Source organism: Arachis hypogaea, chromosome 1, assembly GCF_003086295.3.
Source record: "Arachis hypogaea cultivar Tifrunner chromosome 1, arahy.Tifrunner.gnm2.J5K5, whole genome shotgun sequence".
Lineage (NCBI taxonomy): Eukaryota > Viridiplantae > Streptophyta > Magnoliopsida > Fabales > Fabaceae > Arachis > Arachis hypogaea.
In genome coordinates, this window is record NC_092036.1 from 104,279,625 (window position 1) to 104,288,451 (window position 8,827).

At 28.9% G+C, this 8,827-nt stretch overlaps 1 long non-coding RNA gene across 12 annotated transcripts; it reads right to left on the reverse strand.

Annotated features, from left to right (window-relative positions):
• Positions 1-892: 892 nt before the first annotated feature.
• On the reverse strand, positions 893-4,450 carry LOC112706193 (uncharacterized). 12 transcript variants are annotated; one of them, XR_003811239.2, is made up of 7 exons: positions 4,054-4,450; positions 3,622-3,663; positions 3,161-3,361; positions 2,163-2,290; positions 2,020-2,096; positions 1,771-1,939; positions 893-1,555 (listed from the first exon to the last, which is right to left on the reverse strand). It is a non-coding gene; the product is annotated as an uncharacterized lncRNA (long non-coding RNA). The 12 variants fall into 12 exon arrangements; XR_003811246.2 differs by having other exon boundaries at positions 4,112-4,436; XR_011865047.1 differs by having other exon boundaries at positions 2,008-2,096; positions 4,112-4,436.
• Positions 4,451-8,827: the final 4,377 nt, after the last annotated feature.

Here is an 8,827-nt window from a genome sequence, read left to right on the forward strand (position 1 = left end):
ATCTTTAATTTCACCATCACAAAATGTTGGTCTTTTCACTCTGCGATATCCATCACTACTCCCAGGGACGGATTTACATTCAATTATGTGGGGCGCCCATTAAATTTTGATAAAGTTTCATATAGGATACATAAAAAAAAAATTTTCCCCCACTTAAAAAATAATTTTGATCCCACTAATTTTTTTTTTTTTATTCACACACTTCTCAGTGTATAGGAATAAAAAAAACTCAAAACATAAATATTAATCAATAATAAATATATAAAAATACTAATATAAAGCAAATTAATTTAATTTTAATAGATAAATTTATTATCATTAAAAACTGATACACTACAGATGTTAAAATAAAATTATTTTTTATTTATTAATCCGGTGCTTAACAAATTAAAAAATTAAATAAATATAATAAAGAACCAAAATTTAGCTCCACTAAATATTTTTTATTATAAAAGATTTAAAATATATTCATAAAAAATATATTTAGTTTGTTTAATATTATAAAAATAATTTTAAATTTTTGGTATGTTTATGTAAATAAATGTTACTAAAGATGAATTTTTAAATAATTGTTCAATAATATATATAAAAAAAGATATTTAATTGTATTGACAATTGAAAAAAATATAAAACCTATTTAACTTACTATTTTAGTGTTTAAATTTATTCCTTAGACAGTTTAAAAATTAATTATATTTTACAATAATAAAATATAAATATAAAAATTATTGTCATATTATATATATATTGTCCTCACTAATAAAATTTTCTGAATCCGTCACTAACTGCTCTCTTCTTCTCATACTTGACTCCCACCAAATAGCATATTTTCATCAATTAATCAAACTACAAAAGCATTGAAAAAAGGCCATAATGCATACAAATTAAAATATAAAGTTAAAAGAATGTAAACCTAGATAAAAGATTACAATAATCCACATTTACAAATGGGTAGCTCACAATAATGGCATAGAATTTCATCAGGCTCCAGCTTGTATTTTTAATTTTTATAATACAGCAACGAGAAAAAACATAGCCAACAAATACCTAACTGTTTTTAAATTCTCAATTTTTCTGCTCAAGCTCATAAATTTGAATTTGGAATACTCCGATACATATATTCATAGGATTCATTTTGTGAACTGTCGAACTGTCAACTAAGATCTGCATGATGGTAGAGTGATGCCTCCACAACAAGCAGCGATAATAAGGTAAAGTATGAGAACAATCAAGCAAATCAATCGCGCCATGTTGAAGACCAAAGACACATACAATCAAGACAAGAATTCCAAGAAAAGGAAAAGGTGCCCTCTACCTTATGATTTACTGATTTTGGAATCCATATACTTTATAAATTACTGTAATAGGAAACATATGAAAGAAATTAAACTCACAGGAGTTTCAAATTTTTCATCCAAAGAGCTCTTCGAAACTTTGATTGTTTCCTAAAGTGAAATGCACTGTCTTGCGTTGTAGCGGTCTTATCGATAAGAAGCTCAATCCGATCACCTCTCTCCAATATTTTCTCAATATTGTCCACCATGATAGTTAGTATCTGTACCACAGATTAATAAGTTTAACATCACTAACTAAATGAAGAGATTCAAAAACATAGATACATGATAATCAAATATCAATGGTAGAATCACTCATATCTCCTATGAAGTGAGGTCACAGTTATGTCCTTGACACCCTCTAGGGCTGCAGCCTAAGAAGATAAGGCTGATTAACACAAGTGAATGATTTGAAGCAAACTACCATTAGGCTTACATGTTCTGCAATCTCTTGATAATCTCTGAAAAGGAAAGGCCTAGTGGAGTGCATCATAGTGAACCATCTTTAGCTAATATCTGTCCAGGCAGCCTAGCCTTTGGTCCACTCTACTCCTTCTCCTTCGATGACTTAACCTTCTCTATGAACTCCAACAGTGCTTCCTCACCTGATATACCTCTTTTGTCAGTCTCATTTAAAGTACTTGACAGAAGTAATTAGGAGAAAAAATATTACCAAATTGCATACATCTTTTCAAGTGAAGCTGTGTAACCATCCCTATGGGAAGGTTTGGTGAGTCATAACCCATCTCCATCAGCGCATACCTGATTTCAATATTCGGTTATTTCTAAATAGCAACAGCAGAAACTCATACAAGGCAGTGTTCATACTTGCATATCTCCTGACTTCATAAAACTTTGATGAAATTGGCAACCATAGGCTCAAGTTTACAATGTGTTGCTGCTATCCCCAACTGTCGCAGTCCCAGTGCGCCATGTCGGACTTTTACTCCATCATCCTAAGCCACATTCCAAGGAGATTGTTACATTCTTTTATCTCAAAAGTGGTAGCAATGGCACCTAATGCTTAGAAGTAGCAGTAAAAATATACCATGTCAATGGGGTAGATATGTGCTACAAACAAAAGATATGTATTCACTTCTATGAAAGTGATCATTACAACCAAGCCCTGTTCTTCTATGTTCTAATCTCCCCTAGATAAATAACTCTATTTAGATGATGGAAATAACCATTGTTTGAATTTCAACTAATTTGATTTGAGTAGAAAATTAAGAGATGAATAAATATAGAAAAGTGAGCACGCTTTAAATGCACAGTTTTGGTGAGCAAAGTAAACTTAAAAAGATTATTATCAATAGAAGATTATGCAAAAACTCAAAAGAACTTTATATAACTTCCATAATTGATTGATTCTTGGAGAAAAGAAACTATCAAATACAAATCACTCTAATTCCAAATCCATTCTAACTAAATCAATTCTACAAAAGTATATCCGAACACAGATACAACTAATCTATGTAAGCATTACTATCATGCGACCAATAAATTCTTATCATCTTGATGTGGTAGAAGAGGTGCAGTTTTTAAAATCATACTTGTCATAATTTCAAAAATTAAGAATCCAAGTGTCATCTAACTCAAGGCTTCTCTCCAGAATCCAACAATAGATTGTTAACAATATTTAAGTATCTAGAAGGAAGATAAAGGGTATGAAGTTTTGAAAGCATTATTAAAGAATTAGTGTATGAGAATCTATAACTAAAGCAGCAACTATGTTTTTATAATGCATACAAATACCATAGATCTTTAGGTAAAGAAATTTAAAAATCAGTCTAGTTTAAATGGTTGCTGATAAAGCTATCGCTTACCAAAGGAAGTGGACAAGATCTTCCAGACCCTATTGCTCGTTTACCATAGCCTCGCACACTCCCAATCCCTCCAAGTTTGATTCCTTTAGAAGCAACAAATTTAAATTGATTATAGATTAACCACTTGGAAATAACTGGAATGCCTTGCTGTAGTTGAAGATTATCCGGTGAGGCAAACAAATCATAGCAAAATGTTTGTACCTGAAATAGCCAAGGTAGGAACTTTCATAAATGCACTCTAAAATGCACAAAGTTTTTTAGGCATTTCTTCAAACACCTTAAATTCACTCTCAAAAACTCAAAGAACTTTCATAAAAAAATTATACTAAAAAATTTTGGATTCATCAAACACACCATATGTATTCATTCGCATAACAATGAAAACCCTTAATTATAATTTTTTAGCTATAATTGAAAATCCAAATAAAAAAACAAATTCAGTGAAAGATAAGAGAAGTTACTTGTGTAGTTGAAGTTTCTCTTCTTCGTTCTGTAATAAGAAGCTTTAACATCATGCAATTCAGATCGAAATGAGTAATTTCAATTGCAGATCATGAGAAGTTTCAATCAGTTGAGTGAGAAATACAATTAATTAGTGAGAAATACATTCAATTGGGTTTTAATGTCCTTTAACTACTAATGCACTATTCTGGTTCCGAAGTGAAATGAAGAAGTGTATAACTAAAATTTTTCTGAATTCTATAGTGCTAAACATAGGGAATTTAATTGCCTGAAAATCAACTACAGTAATCAAAATTTATAAAAATTAACAAATATAGTAATCAAAATCAATGCAGATATTAACATATTTTGTAATAAAAAAGTACTAAATTAGGGGTTGGCCACAAATTCATAACATAAATTAACACATTGAAGATAGAAGAATGACCTACCTACAAAGCGATGGTGAGTTGGTGACAATGACTGGGAGTGAAAAACAGAGACACTTACAATGAGGAGGACAGAGGAGCAGCAATGATCATAAAGGCAACAATGACTTAGGAGAGCAGATCGGCGACAAATTCAAAGGCTGCAGTCTCACCGGAAAGATATCGAGAATCGAGATCGAAAATTGAGATCGAACGAGAGCGAAATTGGGATTAAAATCCAGCGAGATCGAGATCGAAACAAACACGCGAAAGAATAAGTGATTAGATCGCAGCGTGAGCGAGATTTGAATGTGAAGAGCGAGAGATTTTAATTTAATGACCAAAGAGTTTTGCTTGTTCCTGTGAATGTGAATAAATGATTAGGAAATAGGTAACATTTAAAAAAAATGTAAATGTATTTAGTAACATTTTAGCATAAATGTTACTTAAGATGTACTTTTGTTATAATTACTAATATTTTAATAAATATGAAGAGATAAATGTTACTAAATATCTATAATAGTAGTGCTTTAATAAAATGTTATTTTTAAGAGTAGATTTTATCATTTTAAATAATATTTTTTAAAAAAATCTTTAATAAAGAGATTAGAAAGGAGGGTATTTTAGAGAAATTAAGGAATAAGTAGTAACTAGGAACAACAATAATCACTTTTATAATTTTTTTAAATAGTATTACTATATGATCAAATATTTTGATTACATAGATCTAACTAAATTGGTCAATAATTACGAATAATTTATCTAAATAAAATAAATTGAATTTAATATTACTAATTTTGTCTTAAATTAATTTTTTCCTATATATATATTTTTTATATGTGAATTGTGTAAAATATATTTGTATCATATTTTAATGTAAAACTCATATATTTCGGTGTATAAATTTTGATTAAAGAGCAAAGATAACAGTAAATAATTTATATTTTTTATTTAATAACTGTTCGTTAGGACCTTAAAAGTATTGGTGATTATGTTAATATTTTTGCAATGAAGGTTTGATTATAGTGCTTTGATGTGATGATTTAGCTGATTGTCACTTGTTTTTTAATTTTTTTTCTAGGACAACATATATCATATTCATCTATCATCATATAGGTAGGTTTGAGAAGAATGAAGATGGTAGCTGAAAATATAGCGGTGAGTTAGTGAGTAATATTGAGAGGGTACTTGTTGATACATGTAATCTATTCCTGATTGAAGGTTTGTTTCTAGATTTAGGTTATATTGAGTATAATGAGAAATACTGGTTGGAGTTAGGGATGAATTTAACTAATAAAGGATTAAAGGTACTGAGAAGGGATTCTGATGTAGTTAAGATGTGTTATACTACCTTAAAGAATGAAAATAGGATCTACCTATATTTTGAGCATCCATTAATGTCAAACCAGAATATATTGATCAAGTTCTAGTTTCTGATAATACAAATGAGATTGGTGCAATAGATATAGGGCCAGATGATGAAAAAGTAAAGAGACCTCCTACAATAGATGTATAGTTGAATATATAATATGTTGTAGATTGTTGCATACTGCTTGAGACTATCTTGTCTTTGTAGGTGGGGCACAATTCTAGAACATGTGAGGAGAAGAAGAATTATGTCGCAATAAAGTAAACTGCAGCAACACAGCAAGTAGTTCAAACATATCAATCATAGGGAGGACAAATCCAACAACTAGAAGGTATAGTTATGCCACCCATAGATTTAGATGACCTTTCAGACTCAAAGCAAGAGAAATTTTGGGAGAAAATAATAGATGTAGTAGAAAATGAGCTCACACAAGGCCACCCACAATCTGAAGTTGATGATGAGGTAATACATCACTTAAATCTTGTTTCTTCCACCTAAAGCAACAAATCATGGTACTGAAAAGAGAGTAGTTAAATCCAATCTTGTAAGGAGAGCAGCTAGATCTGCCAGCACTACTACACATCCTTCAAATGTGCCATTTCCTCCACCATAATTTGCTATTGCTACTAATGCATCTACTAGCAAGGAAAAAATTAGGGCAAATATGCCTATAACAAGGTCTCCGATAGTCTAGCTTCATGTGAGACCCATAGTTCTAAGTCTAGCAATACCTCCAAAACCCAACCCATCATTTAAGCATCCATAAATTAGATTTATTATCAAAACTGTAGCTACTACTATTGATTCAGAAGTCCAAGCATCACAAGAACCTCAACAGTGTCAAAAGAGACTATGAATGGATCAAGTAAAACAAGCACTTCTAAATTTTCTTCTAAATTTTCTTAGTTCATGTTACATTAGTCAAAAAACAAAAATATCAAAGGATAAATTTATTCTGACTGATCATGTTGATGTTTATTTTAGATGATTATGTGCTTTTGTTGGATACCTTTTAATATTTTAAAATTTCGTATTAAGACTTCTGTTTTAGGCTTTTTAATTTGGTTATTTTTTTATTAGATATTATTATTATTTGCTCATCAAAACTATATAAGAAAAAATCAGCAAAAATGATTTATTTTGGTATTAGCACAATCTGTGTTAATTATAATGTTGTGCACTTATGCACAAAACGATACTTTTGATGTTAATGCTATGGTCTTACTAAATTTGATATCTTAGCATTTCATTATAGTTATCCTATTTGGTGATTATCAATTTCTAATTAGTTGTACTTAGATTCAGTTTGGGCAAATAGTTTAATTAAATTTATTTTAATAAAATAGTTTAAATAATAAATGACTATATTAAAAATAGCTTATAAATAAGTTATTTTGTGTTTAGATTTTCAGTTCTAAAAATATTTATTTTATAGAAATGTGATAAAAAGTATTAGTATTATGAGAAAAATCATTTTTTTAACTTCTCTATAAGCTCATAAATAACTTCTTAAAAAGCTGCAATTTGATTTTGAAAATTACACCAGACATTAATACTACTACTTTTCATAAATCAAAAGTTAAAAAAATTATTTTTGAAACTTCTCAAACAGATTCTTAATCGGGAGTGGATCCTCTCCAGTGAAAAAAAAAAACTGGATGGTATCCAGTGGAAGATTTCACCCTTCATTGCATTCTCTCTCTCATTTATGTCTGGTCCCACTTGTAGAATTAAAGGTGGGAGATTACACTTTATTCTCTCCGGCAACAAAAAAAATAGAGAGGATCCATTTCCATCCTTAATCTCCTTTTATGCTTTTTTGTTAACAATGCAATTGAGTTTAATGCATAAATCTATTTCATTTACCGTTAAATAAATAGCCACAACAAAGTCAACTTATCTTTTAAATAATAATGATACATTACATTTATTAAAACATCCTATCCTACCACTAACCTTGTGTCCTTGTCCTACTTAACCAAACAAATTAAACTTATAATCAAACACAGTACAAGTCCATACATAATAATGTAGGGAAATAATTCAACTCTCTTCATATGCTCCATCATCATCATTTGATCTTCATGTAGTATCTCAATCTGAACACTATTGTTAAATTTTTCTTTCAAACTTCCACTTGCATTAATTACTGATGTGCTATTCGTAAATCATTCTTCTACACCGACTACATCTTCATTAGTTTTATCCATTCACTAAAAGTAATAACTCTCAGCGTTCTTTTTCTGCCTAGTACAAAAGTCAACCATAAAAATTCGATTCTCAATAATGGGAATCAAATGAAGCAGTAAATTCATACATACTTTTAAAAGAGGACACCTAAAAAACTATTTTCTCGGATTTGTCATTGTCTTCGACTTTACGCCACTACCTGAAGACGGCAAAAGCATGTTCTATTGTAGGACTTGTTTTTATGTTCTTTGAACCCTTTTTGTAGCTACCATTTTTTATTGATTGACTCTTCGGATTTGAGATGGACATTCCTCTACTTTAACCATGCATGATAATAAAGAATCGCCTTAAAGTTTTGATTTTGGGTGAAATCGAGGAAAATGTGGAATCTCATATTCAAATTCCTAAAAAAACATTTTCTATTGTTATGTTGGATTTTTGTTTGCCACATCACCAAACTCGATTTAATATAGAAATTTTTTTTTCACAATAGCATTTTTAAATATTTTGAAGATGTAATTGTCGTTAACAAAAATTGAAGATATCATTATTAGCATTTTAAAAAATCGAGAACATAATTAATAATTTATTCATAAATTTAATTTAGTCAACCAATATTTTTATTGTTTAATATTTGAATATATTATTTTTATAAAAATAATATAATTTATTTATCAAATATCTTTGGAATATTAGCCAAATTTTTAAATTGAAAAACAACATTATTAGTTTTAAATTAATATACTATCTACTTAATATAATGAGATAAAAATACAGAAGATAACTTCTTTTTGTAAGTTATCTTTTAGTGATTCTTAATGTACTAATAATTAATACTCGTAATAATAAATAATAAATTAAAATATATTAAAAAGTTATTAAAATTTATTTTTTATATTATTTAATTATTAATATTTAAAAGTATAAAAATAAAATATGTTATTAAATTATTAAATTAAATAAAATAAATTAAAAAAATGAATTAATAATTAAATAATAACAAATAATAATAATTTTTAATATTTTTTTAATAAATTATTAAATAAATTTGAAATAGAACGTGATACCATTCTCTTTTTTCTGAAGGTCTACAAAAGGGCACAAGTCCCAAGTTCCGAATCTCACTTGCAATTCCCGGGAAGCTGTGTTTCACTGCTTTGTTTCCGTGAAGAAACAGTAATACGCGTCTTGGATTTGGAGGATATATTAAAAAACGTTGGTGACTCTGCTCTCTGCTGC